The 19,544-nt window shown below is 46.9% G+C and overlaps 1 protein-coding gene across 2 annotated transcripts in view; it reads left to right on the top strand.

Annotated features, from left to right (window-relative positions):
• Positions 1-19,544, top strand: part of CTNND2 (catenin delta 2) — a gene marked incomplete at both ends in the record, with an annotated part of 698,753 nt that overhangs the window by 571,447 nt on the left and 107,762 nt on the right. The gene's annotated exons all lie outside the window — the stretch shown is intronic.

The following is a 19,544-nucleotide window of genomic DNA, read 5'->3' as shown; positions in this document are numbered from 1 at the left end:
CCTCTGGCTAAACTTACTGATGGGATGGGAGCATAAGAGTTATTTAAAATTCCTCCTCAAATAATCTATATTTCAGAAATTCAGCGTACAGGGTGGCTTCAGCTGGGCTGCCCCAAAGCTGCTATTTCTCCAACAGTTGATCGGTTTCTAGTTGCAAAAGCCAGTCTCCACTGAGAAGGAACAGAATCACCTTGGTGACATTAATAATAATTATCTCATGAATATTTATAACAATGCTCTCAGGCTCCACTTTGGAGAGGGGTGTGTATGTTTGTGTGTGCATAGAGGGAGATAAAGCGAGTTCACCTCCATAAATATCAACGCGCATTTGCAGGCAGGAATATGAAAGCCTTTGATGAGGTTTCTTTCCCTCAAGGTCATGAAATAAAGATCTTTTGGCGTGATTTCTCTGCATAGACTCTACCATACGCCAAATGTACAGGCTTCCAAAGCCCCCCACTGAGATCTCTACTTTAGAAGCTGCTGAATTCTCTTCTCCTTCTGTAGTCTACGCCCTGCCACAAGAAATGCAGTTCTTCCAAAGACAAAATGGTAGACACTGAACCTTTATGTCTGCTTTTTCTATCACAGTTATTTACAACTATTACAAGTGATATTTCCCTTCAGAGCTCCCTTGACTGTCAAGAGAGTCATTGGCAATGAAGCCTGTGAAAGGAAGGGCCTCAGAATGATCCGTGTGGTCAACAGAGGCCTGTTAGCCCTGTTCTCTCTAATCAGGAGCCTGTTGTGAGGCTCATGGTGGTTGAGCTAAGGCTGCAGGCCACCTCCAGCAGGCGTGAACATCCGGTAGCAGAGGTGAGGCCACAGTCCCCTTGGTGGGTGTCCTGGATGAGTTCAGGTCTGGGATGTGACTCAGAGCCAAGTGGGTGTGTCTCAAACACAGGAGCATGGCCCTTGTGCCCAGGAGTAGCCACGTTGTAGGGAGCCGAGAGGACCCAACGTAGAAGGAGATTCATGTAACAAACCGGGTTCATCTGATCAAGAAACAACCGGGTTTCGTGTTTTCTCACATCTCTGAGTTTATCGGGCGAGTAACAAAGCAGAACCCATCAAAATGTGGCAAATATTCCACTCCTCCCGTAATTCATTATCTCATGCTGTTCTGCAGAAGGAAATACAATTTTTCCTCTTACCCGAATATGTTTGTGAATCAACCACACTGAGGAGAAAGTTGGACTAGAGAGGGAGAAAACAGCCCTGGCAAAGGGCTAAAGTGACTTATCAAGTAACGGTTTAATAATGAAAGGGTTCAAGAAACATCTCCTATTATTTACCATTTACTTAGAGCCAATGTTGGCAACACACCCAAACAGTCCTGGATGTTTATGTCACAGGGGAGCTCACTGAGTTCTCCTATAAGAAGTTACATACATTCCAGATCTTTCCCAACAAAGCCTAGGTCTTTTCATTACAGAAATTACTTTGGATGCTGCTCCTGCCTTTGTGCAGTGTCATCCATGTGCCTGCTGGGTGCCTGGCAGGGACCGAGGAGCAGAAGTAAACATGGCGCCCTCGCTTCAGAAACTCAGTGGAGGCAAATGGTTCCCCTATCATGAGTCCTACTGTGACATCTCTGTGGCATTTTATTTATTTAATTTTTCTTAGTGGCATTTTAATGCTATGATTAGGTGGGGGCGGGGGGAAGGGACTAAGTTACCCAGTTTGGTCACAGAAGGTTTTAAGAATCACGTGAGACTGGAGGCTTCACCGTTCAGTGAAGTAGGAATACTTTGTGGCCAGAAAGAGGGCAGGCTGCTCTCTGGTGTGGACATGAAAGAATTCAGAACAGGGAGGTGGTCCAGGACCCTCAGAGATGCCAGGAAGTGCATCGTGCATAGTTGTGGCATGCCAGGTGGTAAAAGGCCGTCAGAGCACGGCTAAGAAGGGCAGACTCGAGGCTGTAATGATTAGACACCTATGGTGATTGTTGTGCAGAAGGACATCTTGGGCAGCTATGTCCAGGGGCAGCTGTACAGGAAAGGAGAGGAGGTGGGGGCAGGAGAGGCGAGAATAAGAGCAGAGCTGTGACTCTAGCAAGAGGCCCTGCAGGCTTTGTTTCTAAGAGACCCACTCTGGACAACAGTAAATATCAGTATTTTGTTCCACTGGGTGAAATTCAACTGATTCATAACTGTGGACTATTCATAACTGCTCAGAAATTCCTTCTGCTTTCCTCTGGTAATTTTTTTCTTCTCATGACATCATTCTTATTAAAATTATAATTTCAGTATAGAGTAGTTTCTTGGCACCAAATCATTATTATTTTGAACCTGAGGTTCAAGAAAACAAATACCCCAAAGCAGGAGGGGATTGTAAACGCTAAAGCTCTCCCAACTGACAGGTAATGCAACAGACTCAGCACAGGTCCTCTTGGAATTCAGCAATTATTTGAATCTAGTCCTTAAAAAATGTAAAATAACATCTGGATCATCTCAATAATTCAGTCAGATATGGGTTTATACCTTTGCAAGGAACATTTTGCCATCAAAATATTTAGGAAAAATGTGGTGATTCTTAATCAGAAAAAAAACACAGCAATCATTGTTTTGGTCTTTTTATGTACTTAATGTACACCTTATATAAAATTGTATAGTGAATTTTTTCAACAAGCTGATCTAGTGAGTTTGTATGATATTTGCTTACCTTCATCCGGTCTGTTAATTTACAGCTTTAATCTTGAAAGTTAACAAAACTATAGAAAAATACACATTTACATATTATGATTCTTCTTCCAAAGTATTATTTCCTAATTCCTACCACTAAGTCATGAAATCAGGCTAAAGATAAGCATGTGCACAGGAGTTTGTTTAGCTGGTAACAGTACAGCAAGTTGCATACACAGGGTGTGTGTGTGTGTGTGTGTGTGTGTGTGTGTGTTCACAGAATTCAACAGAACACTCTGGAGAGCACTGTGACAACTTTGGTATAAACCAAGTCAGTGTCACAACTCAAAGCCAATACAATTTGTTTGGTGATTTGCAGCTGTTACTCTAGGTGGAGGCGAAGAAACAAGTGACTCCTACAAAAACTGAAATTTTTCTTTCTACTGAACCTCTCTCCCCTCTTTTTTCATTTTAGCATTTATTCTTTATTAGAGAAGTATTTTGAAAAGCAAGGCATTCTTGTTGAAAACCATTCTGGGGTATTAAAATTCTTTTTAATTCTTTCCCCTTACTCCAACTTTTAGAAATTCTCCACATCCTGTAAGTATGAGGATTTGAATATGATTCAGTCCTTGCCATAATTAGACATCTTAGAAAGTTTTTTGAGATTGTATCTTTCTTATTACCACTCATTATCAGATACTTAGAATCTGATAATGGGGAAAGTGGGGAAGGTGGCATGAGGTCACTAAATATATTTAATGTAATTGCAATATATTTCACTTAAATTGCATTCAGTATATGTCCTTGGGAGATGTGTTCCCTGATAACAGAGTTACAGTGGAAAGTCTCCTTTCTTCAAAGTTACAAAGAAATTGAGGAATGGAGCTGTGTGTGTGTGTATGTGTGTATGTGTGTGTTCATTTAGTCATTCTAACTTGTGACCTGGCAGCACAATGAATGTTCATTAAAGCATTTTATACATTGTCAATAGATAAGATTTTTAAATAAAATGAGGATGAGTAGTTTTATTCATGACATCCCTGTCTCCCATGGACCATAAAGTTCTGCTTCAAATACGTTGTTCATTCTTGTATTAATTATAAGTTCACTAGTGCACATTCAGTAAGTCATTGTCCTGCTCTCCAACATGCTAGAGCTGATCAGAGTGGAGTTTAGGTCAGTCACGTCGCTTGATCCTTCGTCAGCTAAAATCTGGAATGCTGACACTTCCCAGTCTTTAGACAGTTTGGTACAGTTTTAATATCTGCGTCCATTTGCTTGGCCATCACTTTGGCAGTGGATGCTGTGCCAGTGTTATGGTGGTAATAATCACACGCACACACACGCGCACGAGCCCTGGGCATCCACAGAGCAGTATTCTGACCAGAAGAGGCTCCTGCTTTGCCTTCTCTGCAGAGCCAAGGCAGATCTTCGTGGAAAATGTCCTTCCATGGTGACATGACAAAAATTCAAGCACATATGAAATACAAAATGAAAAGTTAATGCCCTTCGTCCCGTCCACTTAAACTTCATTCTGGGGCAGGAAATGGAATTTTTCAAAAGCAGATTTGTTCCTAAAGTATCTATCTGTCACTGAGAAAGGACAGAAATGAAACAAAAATCTCTTAAATTTCATTGAGGAGGGAGTCGGTAAGAATGATGGAGGCGAGGTGGTGGGATTCTAGGAAGCCCTGCCGGTGCGGCCGTGGGTGCTGCGTGGAGACAGCCAGGAGTCATTCTGGGGGCTCCTGCAGGGCACGTGACATGACCCAGGATCACTTGAGGACTCGGGCCGCGGCAGCTGCGTGAGAATGGATGCTTCCTGGATGTGGCATGAGGCCTGACAGTACTTCCCATTTCAAATACCACACTCAGTATCCTAACGACCCCTGAGTGGCCATTACGTCAGTTCACGGTGAACTGCAGGTGGAACCCTGCTGCTGGGTGTCCTCTTTGACGTTTTCATCCAGCGCCCAGCTCAGTCAGACTCCTCCGAGGCCCGAGTCCTGGGCGCTCAGTACTTTGTTCCTGCCCAAGTGTCTGCACACGCTGGTCTTGCTGACTTCCACAGCTCATTTCCTGTGCCACCAAGTCCTTTATTTATTTTTATTATTCAATTCCCTCTTGGGCATCTTGTCCTGAAGGACAATAATATACACCCCTAATTTTTTCCATCTATCTTTGTACACACCAGAATGTTATTAAGCCCGTCAAAGGAGCTGTGCCGCGCCTTTGCTTATGAGTATAATTAAACTCAGACCCTCAATTAGTCATTTTAACCCATATAATGGATGAGTGCTTGGTCCCCTGGTGCCAATAATTCTAGAGTGACCTTGAGAAAACCCCTTCACAAAGTAATACAAGTGATAATCACAGTCTGGCTAGAAAGCTCCAAGGTCGCTTATTTTATCTGGTTTACTTATGCATTTAGCCACAGATAGCAAGAGGAATAATTCTTATTTTTATGATAAGTTCAGTTGGTTGCCAGTGTTATTCGTCTATTAAAAAGAATCTTTTTTAAAAAGAGTTTTTAAGTCTAGTATAATGAGCTCTGGACTTATCTCAGTATTATCACGGGTGGCAGCTGTACCGAGCACTGTTTATCCAGGTACTTAGAATGGAAGGACCTTGTTTACACGGATGCTGTGAACAGATCCCACCCATCCCTCTTACACAGGTTCCCCACCTGCCCTAGCACACGGTGCTCCTCACCTGAGTGCTCCACTTCCAGTCAGGTGTCCAATATGGATGCAAATTCAGTGGCTTTCTCAATAGTTCCTGACTCAGCAAGAAGGGAGTCCTGAGTCTGAAAGGAGGGAACAGGGTCTGGCAGCAGGGGGAGGAGGCAGAAGGAGCAGAGGTCTTAGGACCCAATGAGAGGGCAGTTGGGGAGCCCACCTCTGTGGCTCTGTTGGTGACCAGGGTTCCAGCCTCCCCACGGGGCACCCCAAAGCCTTAGCTCACTCCCGCCTGCCCAGTTAGAAAGGTGGTGGTGTGTGATGTGTTGTTGAGCTAGGGCTTCCCTGCAGAGTGCAGACCAGTGGCTCCAACAGCAGAAACTTGTCATCGCTCAGATCTGAAAGTCAGAGGTCGAAGGTCAAAGCATTCTCGGGGCTGGCTGTCTCCGTGGTTTGCCACTGGTCGTCCTCTCAGCCATCACAGGGCCTTCCCGGTGCCTCTGTGTCCAATGTCCTCTCCTTACAAAGACACCAGTCATTAGGGATTTGGGACCATACAGAAACCACGTTTCATCTTAATGACTTTAACTTTTTAAATGAAATGTCTCGGTTAACCTTCTTTTACAAATATATATACTTCCGGGGGTACATCTTCACACCCCAACCTGTGCACAAACTACACCCGCCCCCCACCAAAGCTCTGGCACCCATGCCCAGTGCTCTTCACCCCTTAACCTGCTCTTCTCTTCCACCCTCTGGTCTTGACCATGGTTATCACAAAATCAAAGAGTTATTTTTGCTGTGATTTGCCAGTTTGTTTTCTTATGTTCCCCAAATGAGTGAGACCATCTGGGAATTGTCTTCAGTCTCTGACTTATTTCATTGAACATCATCACCTCAAGATCCATGTCCTCCCCAAGGACACAATTTCATCTTTTTTTAAATAGCTGAGTCATAACCACTTAAAGAATGGTAAAATAAAGTTCTTGTAGGGGTCCAAGGAGGATCCTTTGGGTCCAGTCATTGGTCCCGTGCCCTTGTACATAACCACTTAAATTGCTGAGTCATATTCCATCGATTATTCATTTGACTATTCCATTGAGTATATTCAAAGATAGTCACATTCTCAGGTACTGGAGGTTGGAAAAACTCATGAACAACATGGAAAAACTCACTGTTCTCACTTTGAGAAATAATTTTTAATAAATTAAAACATTCTTTGAACAAGGTCATCTTGACCAGATTGAAGCATGTTTTAATTGGATAATGTAAACCAAAATCATGCTGCCCAACCTAAGGCAAAAAGCTAATGTCAACTTTTCATCTTTCCTTCCAAGTGGAAGTGATCATCAAAATATTCTACAGGATGACACTTTGCTTTTCCTAACTCCAAGGGGAAATGGATACTGATGGGACTTCAAGAAATTCCTATGTGTCAACATAAGAGTCACAAAGACTAATTAGGGAATCAAGATTGAATTGAGTTTACATAGTTCACTAGATAACTGTGAGGCTGTAGTTAGCCATGTAACGATGTGGCTAACTATAGGAAATTGTTATACTTGATGAAATCAGTCACTTGATTTTACAATCAAAGAGGGAGCCTAGAAAGTCTCTACATACATTGAACCTGTATCCAAATTACTGAATGTATTTGAATTGACCTTTGGTTTGGAATCAGGTGATCTGCTTTTGGGCCCCACATGGATACATCTTACTGGCTGTCCACACAGTGAAAAGCAGTGCCCCTTGTCACCAAGACAACTGGACACCTCAAAGTCCCGTTAGGTCACCTCAAGACTGGGCGAGCTGGAGTATGATTTTTCCTAAATAGTGCGTCAAAGGCCTTGTTCTTTATCTCAATATTTTCATGACATACCAAACTCCCTCTTACTGATTCTTTCTTTACGTATAAGAAGCTTTTTAACCTTTATTTGGTTTGCTCTCACATCTTCTAGGCCTGATGCTTATTGTCTCTTTAGGATTTTGCCTTTCTCTTACTCTTTTGTATTTGCAAAAGTCTGGAAAAACTTTATTTTCTCTTTTTCAGAAGATCTTCCTGTCCCCTGAGGACAAACTACATTTTAGTGAAGTTCTTCCTGGCATTTATGTTCCATGAAATAGTAATAGGGTTATTTCTCCCCAAACATTATTTTGCTTCCTTAAGCTAGAAAAAAATGTGTGTATAATAATCTCACCTTAAATATAAAAAATTAATATAAAATACCCCATCATCTCATTCCCACTTAATGTTTCCATCATTTATTTCTGAAAAGTTGATTTACCTCATTAGGACAATTTTTAGAATCTAACTAAAACTTGTTTTAAATTATTTATTCCATAATTTGGTTGCAAATACGAGCTTCCTTTAAAAGGACAAGCAAATATTAAATTTTATCTTTTCAGTAGGAGAGTCATTCTTTCTACTAGAATATGAATATTCAAATATTTCCATTAGTGTGAACAAATTACTTTCTTTAAAAAAGATTAAATGAAAAGGTTTAGTTAATTCCCAATTGGTAGACAATGGTGGTTAATATTTATCCTCCATAAAACATTGGGTTAGAGCTTTAACTGCCCGATGAATAAAAAGCAGGTGGTAAAATCCAGTTCTTTCTTAAAATCCTTTATAACTTCTTGATATTAAAAACATAATTTTTCTTCTTGCTGCCTCCCAAATTACAGCCGTGGCCTAAGAAGTAGTTTCCCCAGAGGTGAAGTAAAGAAACAAGTCCATTAACCATGAATTCAAGAAGAAAGAACTGGCCAACCGTGTCTTTTGTTTATGTCCTAATCCTCTCCAATATTTTAACATACCCATTTTCATCCATTTCTCCTTCCCCTCTTCAAAGCAGCACTTGCTTTAAAACAAAGTCCGCATTTACCAGACCTGGGGTCACCCCACCAAAGAGATGAACATAACTCAGAGAAAGAACCAGGGCGCGTGATAAGAAACACAAATAACCGCTCCAGGGCGCCGCTTCCGAGACGCCTGAGTCCAGAAGTGACTGCATTTCTCCTTAATTAACCAGGAATGCTTGAATTATGTTAATGTCTTCCTTAGTTGACCAAGGACATTAGAAATGCAAGAGCAGGACGCTTGGATTTGTCCTTCTGTCTCAGCGTCAGCCCTCCCCGGCTCGGCGTGTCCTTGAGGGCAGACACACCCGGCACCTGTACAGCAGGCCCCGGGCAGACGTGCAGTGAAGGCCCCAGGGAACTCCCTCCCGCTCCTGGGGAGTTTCTCACGCCTCTGGAGTGAGAGATGGGGTCTGACCTGGGCGTGCTCTGGTGTGGCGGGGTCAGAGGAAGCCTGTGCAGGTGGTGGAGGGAGGACCACAGGGTGGCTGCATGACCCACCCTCTCAGAGCTCCTGGGAGCCTCTGTGCTGGGCCGTCACCTCCTAGGAAGCTGCTCATTCTGGAAAGAGAATTTGGGAAAGTGAAAATTACCATTCTTTAGTCCTTCTGAGGAAGTTCTTGTTCTGAGCTGGCAGAAGCTTCTGGACGTCCCCAGTAAAGTATGTTAGCAGAAATGAGCCAAGGAGAGAGCATTTCTGCCCAGATTTCAGACCTGGGTTACTTTTTCTTGCCTCTGAAAGGTTTAAGCGAAGAAGAAAAGGATAAAAAAGAAATAGTAATAATGGGGTGATAACATGTGCTAAAGGGTTGACAGCTCTCGACACTGGATTTTCAGGACCTTGCGCTTTTCTGCCGGTGTTGGGAATTCACTTTCACTTTTGCAGTCTGCCAGTTAAAGGACAGACTCGGCAGGACTTCAGATGAGCCCCCATCCTTCGCTGCCGCCCCATCGGGGTGCAATATATCATTATTCCCCATTAACAAGCACTCACCTGGCAAGGATGCCTCGCCATGGATGCGCAGACTGCAGCTAATGAATCCCAACACCTAATTACATTTCTCCAAAGGTAACTTATTAGCAGAAAGTCGTTGTGTTGGCACAGAGATTCTGTGTGAGAACGGCGGAGCTCAGGGGGAGGCCAGGCAATAAATCACCCCCAGAAGTCTCTGTAGTAGCCTGGACTCTACAGACCAGGGCCCCTCCCAAGGTCATTCTGACCTTACTCTGGACCAACCATGTGATTGGCACTTGAGGGCTAATTTATATAAACAAACCAGGACCTTACCAAACAAAAGCACTGACCCCCTGAAAGATCTGGGGGAGCTCTGTCAGCCCAGGTTTGAGTCAGGGGGTGGAGTCAAGGAAGCTTAACCCAGAAAACCATTATTTCAAGTAAGGAAAAGGATCCCATCGGTGAAGTCCTGCTGGGAGGCACAGTTGGGGTCGGTTGTAAGGAGTAAGTGCGAGTATGTTTTGGAAGAAACTGGTCAGTCCTCTGCCCAGAGCCTGTGAAGGGCCGTGTTTCTGCTGGACAGATGTGAAAGCATGCAGGTGAGTGCCTTCCTAGGGCATAAAGGAACTTTACCTGTCCCCCCTCTGCAGGCAGCACTGTCATTCTGACTAGTAAACGTGATGAAATGTTATCAGTCCTTGGCCCCTGTCACTCCCAAGCAGCTGACACAGCTTAAGAGGCTGTGCTTTCCAGACCAGAGGGTGCACAGTTCTCAGCCAGAACCTGCAGGCGGAGGCTCACAAAGACACAGATGCTGAGCTTTGTAGGATTTTCCAGGGCTCTTTCCTACTTGAGTGGAGGTCATGGAGACATATTACACTCTCCTGTCCAATTCAGCATTCAGCAGCATCCACTGTGAACTGAGACGGAGGCCTGCAGGGGACAAAACTGAAAGTTATACCAAACTCCTAAGAAGTGCATGAATCATGGAGATCAGGGGAGGGTGGGCCAAGAGGGAATCTGACCAGTGAAACAAGTCCCTCCACCTCTGACTTAACTCCAGCGTGACCCTCTGGCCAGGAAGCCTGTCCTTCCTACTCGTGCATTTCATTCATTTTTTGAAAAATCAGGCAAAATTCACATTATGTGAAATTAGCCATTTAAAAGTGAACAGTTTGGTGGGCATTCAGTGCAGTCATAATAGAGTGTGATCCCCTCTACTAGCTCCAAAATATTTTCATCACCCCAAAAGGAAACTCTGGGTGTCCACTAAGCGGTCACTCCCCAGCCTCCCTACTGCTGGCCCTGCTGGCCCGTGGCTTGCTTCTGAGATTCTTATTTACCTGTTCTAGATGTTTCACTTAAACGGAGCCATAAGATGTGTGTCCTCTTGTGACTGCCCTCTTCACATGCTGTTTCCGAGGCTGATCCATGTCACAGCCAGTGTCAGTACTTCATTCCTTTTCTTAGCTGTATAGTATTCCACTGTACACATTCACAGCACTTTATCTGTTAATCCGCTCGTAAAAGACATTTGGGTTCTGTCTACCCTCTGGCTGGTGTGACGAATGCTGCTGTGAACATGCATGTATTTTTTTGAGTGTCTGTTCTCAGTTCTTTGGGGTGAATGAGGTTTCACTTAGGAGTGGAACATGAGAGGCCCTCCACCTCATCATTTTATGAAGGTGACATAGCACTTGACCAAAGTGGGAAGACAAGGTGGTCATGCAGGTCTGGTAATTCACAAACAAGGCCGACTGCTGATGCCCAGCAGTGATGTCAGGGGAATTCACTTAGGAGTGAATTGACTGTGTCAGATGGTAACTGAAGATTCTTGAGGAACTCTGGGACTGTTCTCCCCAGCCCTTCCTTCCCTTTCAATGTCTGTGCATCTCCATTACATTTTCTGGCCCACACTATTCTCTTCCACACACATTATTTGCCATGTCTTTTGTCCTTTCATCCCAAGAGGTTGCCTCTCCAGCTGCTGGATTAGTCAGACCATTTGTCTTCATACTCTGGCATGAGTCCCTAGAAGATGGAAACTATGTGAGTTTTAGAGTTTTCCCTTAAATCTCTGAGGATTGGGCCTCCCCGGTGGCGCAGCGGTTGAGCGCTGGGTTGCGAAGCTGCCCGCGGCCACTGCGGTGCCGGTTCGATCCCCGGCTGCTCCCCGGCCACCGGAGGAGGGTCCCTCATGGCGCGCAGACCTCTCCTGCCGCCCGCTGCTCCCCTCAGCAGTGTCCTTCGGTCCTTCTGCCTGCTCTGCTCCCCGCTCTGGCTCTGGTGAATTCTCTCACCCTCCCGCGCTTCTGACTGTACCCAGTGCATGTATAAACCAAACAAACAAACAAACAAACAAACAAATAAATAAATAAATAAATAAATAAATAAGACATGCCTCTAGAAAATTAAAAAAAAAAAATAATAAGTAGTAAATCTCTGAGGATTGATGTCAACTCAGACATCAAAGTTAGCCAGACCCTCCAAGTTTCCAGCCCCATGCTGGGCCCTTGGCCCTCGGCTGAGTTTATCCTCCTATCCCTTGCTCTACACACTGAATCTTTTCTGCCTTAGGACCTTTACACATGATTCCTAGTATCCGGAGGACTTTGTTCTGTCCCCTTTTCCTTTATGTCTTAGTCTGTCTCCTACTCAGAGAGACCCTCCCTGCCATGCTAATGAGCCCTTCCCTACTACTTGGATGGGTGTCTGACAGTTTGGGTGATGTATCACCAGGCCTATGTGTTTGTGTGTTCAAGGCCAGTCACTGCACGAGCTACATTCTTCTCCAGATGAGGATTGTGCAGATTTCTCTGCATAATCCCCAGGACAGCAGCTGACATGCAGTGGACCCCTAAAAAACAGCTCTTAAGTGAGTCAATCAGTGAATCACTGCTCTTGCTGCTTTCCTGGTTGCCTAATAACTGTTCTATATTAATTATCACCAAAGCAAGGAACCTTTTAACTCTCCTGGTCACTCATAAAATCTTTCCAGTTGCAGAGATAATATTAGCTGATAATTACCAACTCTCCTGGTTGCTCATAAAATCTTCCACTTGCAGAGAGCACATTACCCAGGCGGTCGCCAGTTCTTCCCGAGATGAAGGTCTCGGTGAGAGCCACGTGCTACTTGCTCTTCCAGATGGGTATTTGTGACATTTCTGCTAAAGAAAGCCACCACACCAGCTAGTTTCGCCAAACATCAGGATCTCTTTCCTCCTGGAGGTGTTCTGTTCTGTACGTGGTCCTTCACGTTGGTCTCTGGTCCTCATGACTCTAGATTCCCTCCTCTCCCTCCTCCTGTGAAGGAAAAGTTGGGGTCATCAACGCAGATTGTCAAAATTAAAATCACTCTAGTGCTGTGTGAGGAGGAAAATCAGTGGTGCCTCTAGTTAGCATGCGATTCTCGTGATAACGTTATAAAGTCTTATTTTATTTTTTTAAAGATTTATTTATGCATACAAGAGCTGGGGTGCAGGCCAGAGGTGCAGGGAGGTGAGAGGATTCACTGGAGACAGAGTGGGGAACAGAACAGGCAGACTGACTGAAATACACTGCTGAGGTGAGCAGCGGGGAGACAGGAGAGGTCTGCTGCACCGTGTGGGTAACTCCCTGGCTGGGAATCGAACTCATGCTGAAATGGCTGTCGATAGCTTTGCAGTGCTGAGACCTAACCCCTAGCGCCCCCAGGGAGACCCAACTTTGTAAAGTTTAAACAAAAAGAAACAGAGTTTGGGGAGACTTCACACTTGGTCCTAGAGCCCGTGGCAGATGCTGCAAGCCAGGATTCTGCTAGAACGTTCTTCCCCCGACCTCACTGCTGGGCGTCAGCTGGTCAGCCAGGCCTGTGGGTAACCAGACCTACCTTGACCACCTCTCACCCCCTCTTTGGCCAAGTGCGCCATCACCTTCATAAAGCGGTGACACGGGTGGCCTCTGTCCTTCCACACAGACGTCTGCCAACTCTCCAGTGTGGCCCAGGACTCTGCTCTAGAAGCCAGAGAAGCAGGATGAGTGAGATAAGATGCTCAGGCCTGAAATGACAGGAAATCTGACCCCGATGCATCGGGGTTAGTGACCCTGAAAAATGTGCTTGCAGAATTGTTGGAAGGCATCGTGTAGGGAGTCAAGGGCTCCAGTTGAAGAACCCTAAGGCTCCCCAGAGGCCTACATGGGGAGAGGGGGTGGTGTGGCTGCCGGGGCAGAAGAGACCATGGCCCAGGTCCAGGAGGTGGTGCAGGGAGCCAAGGCCTCGTTGGTAATACAGGTTGTTCAGGGTGGTTGGCAGAGGGAGCTGAGAGGGGAACAGTCTGCTGGAGCTGGTTGACGAGAGTGTTGGAGAAGGGGGCTCGTCTTGATGAGGGTTCTCCATCCTTGTGGGCCCGGGAACCCATGGAAGGTCGTGAGCAGGTGGAGAAGCGCTGGTCCTGGGTGCAGACCGGGGCCAAGGCAGAGGAGACACTGGCAGGGGGTCGCTCAGCAGCAGTGGGGCTGGCCAAGAGGTGACACATGCTGGGCCCACACTATATCCGTGTCCCGACCGCCTTGGAGGTGGGCGTATTGTTATGGGATGTTATTGTCAGTGTCAAATCCAGACCTCAAGGAACTGGCATTCAGATTCAGATCTAACCAGAACCCACTAGTTGTGGGATCTTGAGTAACTTGGGTCACCTCCCCAGCCTGTTTCTCCATCCGGGATAGCCATGGTGGCGATCACGCAGGGCTACAGCCTGGGGGAGTCAGGTGAGACCTTGCGTATAGGACCTCGGGAAAGTCCCCCAACACGAGTTGACTAAGACAGGGACCGGGGTGGGGGGCATGTAGGGAAGTTTGAGGGAGTTCTGGAGCGATTCATGGGAAAATGAAGCCTGAAAAGGCTGTCACCTCCCCAAGAACCGCTGGGGCATGAATCCACCCCGTCAGTACGTTGGCATGATGCCCGTTCTGTGTGGCACTAGCTTCTTGCCAGCACAGTCCACATCCTCTTGGTTACAATAGGCCCCTCTGCCCTTTGCTTCTCCACTAGGCACAAAGGAGCAGATGTCAAGGGGCCTGGAGAGATGGGCTTTGACTAAAGATCAGACTTTGCCTCATCTAATCCTCCCAAAAGGGTCTCAGAGGTTCCATGCGTCACCCACGAGCAGGCAGATAATAACAGAGCGGATGACAAAGCTTTGGGCTAGCCCTGGACTGTCTTTGGAGAAGCGCTCACATCCTTCCCCATGAGCATCAATATGCACATTCTACCCCGCAACATGCTGGGCCGGCGGAGGCATGTGGAGGTGTCCTGGCGGGTCTCTCTCGCCCGTCATAGCCTTTCCCAGCATTTAGGAATCCCCAGTGCCTCCACCCGCAGTCTGTTGCTTGAAATTCCTTTAACATGCTTGAAATAAAAAGTCATGTGCGCTGTCTCTAAGCATCTGCACAACAGGGCTGGAGAAGGTGCGGGCAGGAGGAGGCTGTTCTGCTGCTGCTTTCAATTTTATTTCCTTTCTGTAGCTCGAACACACTTGCGTGGGTGCTGGTGAGTCCTCTGTCTCCTTTTCATTCTAGCAAGTTATCTATTTGACAAGCAGAGAAATCGATCCCAAGCAGCCAAGCACATTTAGTCACACACCAGAATGGGCCCTGGAGGGACAGGCGGGACCACGGGGAGCCGCCTGGGCTGACCTGGGTTCCCGAGTGCGGACGCAGTGGCCCAAGCGCAGCAGCCCAGTCTCTCTGGACCCTCGTCAGTCTGCCCTCACTTTGTCAGCAAGCGCGGCTGCCCCTTCTCCCACTGCTTGCTGCCCAAAGCAGCCTGGTATTACCCGAGAGCAGAATGCCGGCCAGGAGGAAGCCAGGGTCAGGTTACAAGGGAAACCATTCCCACCCCGTATGGGTTCTCCTAAGCATAGACAAAGGAACAAATGAACATCAGACAGCTCCATAGAGGAAAAGGACAAAATTTAATCCTATGCTTCTGGAGCATTCCCATGGGTGTAAATTCTAAATATTAGAATTAACCATTTACCACTACCATGGCCGCTACCACGATCACCTCCACCACCGACACCACCTGCCCTGTGCTCCGCCACATGGCACAAAGGAGCAGAGGTCAAGCGGGGAAGGAGGGGTGGGGATTTAACTAAAGATCAGAGCTGCCTCATGTAATCCTCCCAAAAACTGTTCATTAATAAAACGGAGGTGTCTGGCCAGGGATATTTTTTCTGCAGGCAGAGGGTCAGGGGCTTCAGAGAAATAGGAATTGTCTCTTCCTCCTTCCCTACCGGGTGGCCACCTGTTAGACTCACTGCCACGCTGGTCAGTGAGAAGTCAGCCCGAAGAAACGAGAATGGCAGTAGTCGCACAGTGAATACCCAGAATAAAACCATATTGGGGAGGGAGGAGCCGGGCTGGGAATTTGCACTGAGCATAATGGGCTAGAAGCACAGGGAGGGGGCAAGACCCCAGAGTAAATGGCAACGATGTCTTCGCTCCTTGGCGTTGTCCTTGGTGCTCAGCAAGGCATAGTAAGGGATCCAAGCCATCACAAAAACAAGAAACACCTCCAGAAAAATGTGTCTAGTGAGTGAGCTTTTCCAAGTCACATTGATTCCCAGCTTGAATAAGTCTCAGAAGTGCAATTTGTTAAAAATTTCCTGTAAGTAAATAAATTGAAAGATTGCATGACTGCATAGAGGGAATTAGGTGATGAATTGAAATGAAAGTTAGAAAGGTTGTTTTAATAATAGCTATTAATAATCCAGCACATAATGCCAAATCTTGAAAGTCTTCAACCCCACAATCTGACATTTAAAAGGCAAGTAGCCAATTACCTATAATCCTTTATTACTCAGCTTTGTTCTCCAACTTCCCAGAAGAATGAAGGACTCAAAATACAAGGAAACGATGGCCTTGGCATTGCTCATTATTTATTTAGCTTCGATGCTCATTTTCCTGGAAGCCACCTGCTTGGTCAAGCGAACATTGCATTTTTGTTTTGCAGTGTCTTCGCGTCATAATTTACTGTATGTATTATGAAGCTCAGGTTTTGCGACTTACATTAAATCATGTCTGGTTGATGAGAAATTATTTGGTTTTGCAGAGAAGAAAAGAAAGCATGGCTTGGGATTCATTTTGGAATAAATTTTCAGTGGGATCCCATGACATTTTGCTTTTGCTGATGTTGCCTTGGTAATTGGGCCATGTCTGGCAAATGGTTTTTTTCTAGGAAAAGACTTGGTGGCGGTGGAGGTGGTGGTGGCTGTGGAGGTGATGGTGGTGGTGGTGGTGCAGGTGCTGATGATGGTGATACTGAGACTTTCAGGGAAGCCTTGTTGTCTTGAAACTGGGGTGTCTGGCCAAGATTGGATGTTCGGGCTTCCAGCATGAGATGTACCCTGATTCTGGGCAAGGAGAATAGAAAGAAGAGCACCCCAAAAATGGACCAGAGTGGAATATTTCTGGCGTGAGTGAAATACAGGGCAGCCGGGGTCAGCCAGGGTCAGACCCCACGTCACCGCTGGAAGTTCAAGATGGGGTCCGATGACTCCCGTCCCAGCCGCAGGAGTCCAGCTCGCTCCCAAGAACTTTCTGCAAGTTAGGAACTAAGTGTGGGTGGTTCTGAGTGTTTGTGGAGCCTCAGGCACAATTAGGTTCTCAGTGAATGGCGTAAGCCACACCACAGCCTCCCTCCCTTTCCCTTTGATTTCCTTGTAATTTAGCCCAATGGGGAACTTGCAGCAGGCGTTTCGCAGAGCAGTTAACTCTGTGGCGTCCATCAATTTTAATTGGAATCGTGTTGCTAAAACCCTAGGTAGCACTTGACAGCGAGAGGGTGCCTTTTAACTTAGGTATTTCTGGTTCTGCCCTGGGCTCCTCTGGAACAATGTGCATTGGTGCATGGCTGCGTCCAGAAGGCTCCGTGCGGGCAGTCGCGCTGGGCAGCGGTGAGTAGCCAACGAAAGAGGAGCTCATCAGTCTCCGTCTGCTGGCTTATTTACATGTGTCGCTACGGGCGGGGCGCTGGTGCCCGGGAGCCGCCAAGGGCAGCAGGGCACAGAGCTCACTGCCAATGGTGGTCTCTAGGCCACGGAAGCATTCTATCCCTGCAGCTCAGCAGAACAATGACCCAGCCCCCACTGTCCTGATTTCTAAAGGAGTTGCCTTCCTTGGGGGAAGACAGTGAAGTGCATAGCAGGAACCCACACAGCAAGACGGTGCTAATCTTAGGAAAAGGGGGGCATTTATTTCTCTGGAAATTCTTCAGACTTGGCTGGGATGAAGTCCCAGCTTTAAAAGCACATATGTATGGGAATGTAAACTAGTGCCACCCTCCAGGGAAGCGATTTGGATTCATCTTTAAGAACTAAAATTGGAAGCGCCATATGACCCAGCGATCCCACTCTTGGGCATCGACCCAGAGAACAGGCAACCAGTAACACAGAGGCTCTGCTCCCCGGGGCCTTTTGCTCATGTTGACACGCGCTCCGTCAGGGAAGCGACCTCAGTTCCCACGACGGGTTGTGGATCAACACGGCGTATCCTCTGTGGCCTGCTGCCGGCCATCAGGAGGAAGACGGGACGTTGCCGTCCACAGCAAAATGGAAGGAGTCCTGGTAATTCGCAGTGACGCAGGCAGAGGACGAAGACGAATGATGGGCGCTGACATCACGGGTGATGTGACGAAGTAAAGGACTCACAAAAACTAGCAGACATCAGTCAGCACGTGAGAGCGTCTAGGAGTTCACGGAGGAGGAGGGGCACCTTCCTTCCCACCTCAAGTCATAGGGTGTACGTGTACATGTGTGTCTGTGTGTCCTCGTCACACTCCGCTAGGACCTTAAGCTACGTGTCTTTCTCATTTTTCAGTATCTTACACATTTTAAAATAATAGCCACAACTATTTGAATTTTGGCAGAGACTAGACCTGGATCTAGCAGAGTGTAGGAAAGCACCTGGCTAATGTCAGCGTCACCTGCACCCGTGCGCCAGGCTGATGCTCCTGAGCTAGTTTGTGAATCAGAGACAGCTCCCCTCTTCCATCAGGAAGCCACTCAAAGCAGACACTGAGTGTCCCTCCTCTGAGAAGGCTGTGGAGACCACTTCAGGTGAGGGTGGGCAAAGCTCTCCAAGACCTCTCAGGCCTAATTCATGCTCCTCCCTTTGGAACCGCGGCCTCATCAACACAGAGGCAGGATTTAAGACACAAGAGCTCCCCATCAGCTTTCTAGCTGGAGCAGACTGACTGGAATGGTTGGCGAGGATGCTGTTCTGACAAGCTCAGAGCTAGACCAGGGCATCATTTCAGGGGGGACAGGCCTAAAGGTGCTCCAAGCAGGCCACCCTCCCAGTTTAGCAAACACCTTATGCCTCTTGCTAATTTTTCCAGGAGAAAGTTCGTTCTTTCTCCCTCCCTGAGATCTGTCAGGATAAGGCCTGGTTTACATAAAAATGCTGTCAGTATTTGCCCAGTTGTATTATCTAAGGAACTGGGGAGTTTTGCTTCTATTTCAAGATCAGCAAATGCCAAGAATACTAGCTTGAATGGAATAACCTTTCCCCACGTTACATTCAAATGCTCATAGATCCTGTTTAAACACATCCTGCGGGTCTTTGTAGGCATCAAAGAAAACACTTATGCTCAGTAACATTTCAGCATGAGGCTCATTTTAATTAAAAAAAAAAAAAAAAAAAAAAGGTCCACCTATGTCCTCCCCAGGCTCGAGTTCCTGCCTTCTCCTCCTCAGGGCTCAGCCTAATCCTGCCTCCGATCTGGGTGGCCTCAGACAGCCTCCCCAAGCCTCAGTTTCCTAAACTATCAAACAGAATGAAGGTGGCAGGGAAGGGTCGTAAAACCATAAGGAGACCATCGTGGTGGTGGCTGAGGGTGGGGAGCCGTGCCCAGTCTGCGTGCACACCCCCCCAGGTGTTCCCACACTTGTCAAAGCAGGGGCGCCCCACCCTGCAGAGTCTCCTGTCCTTACAGTCTCCAGATCCTTCCAGTCTCTGTTCCTTCCATGAACTCACATCCTCCAGCGCACATTATTTCTTTTATTTAAAGATTTATTTTATTTATTTATGCATACTAGAGCTGGGGTGCAGGCCAGAGGTGCTGGGGGAGGAGAGGATTCACCAGAGACAGAGTGGGGAGCAGAACAGGCAGACGGACCAAAACACACTGCTGAGGGGAGCAGTGGGCGAGACAGGAGAGGTCTGCTGCACCATGTGGGTAGCTCCCTGGCTGGGGATCGAACTCGTGCGGCAGTGGCTGGCAAAAACTTGATAGCACGGAGACTTTAGCCCCTGAGCCACCAGGGAGGTCCAGACATTATTTCTGATGAACCGAATCCTGACAGGGGTGGGAGAGGAAGAAACTACTCGGGGTGGCGGAGCAAGTGAAAGCACCCCAAGATTCGCCTTCAGCTAGGATTGTCTTCA

Source organism: Talpa europaea (assembly GCF_964194135.1).
Source record: "Talpa europaea genome assembly, chromosome: 5".
Lineage (NCBI taxonomy): Eukaryota > Metazoa > Chordata > Mammalia > Eulipotyphla > Talpidae > Talpa > Talpa europaea.
The sequence above is the reverse complement of the archived record's forward strand: the minus strand, read 5'-3'. Positions and strand labels throughout refer to the sequence as shown.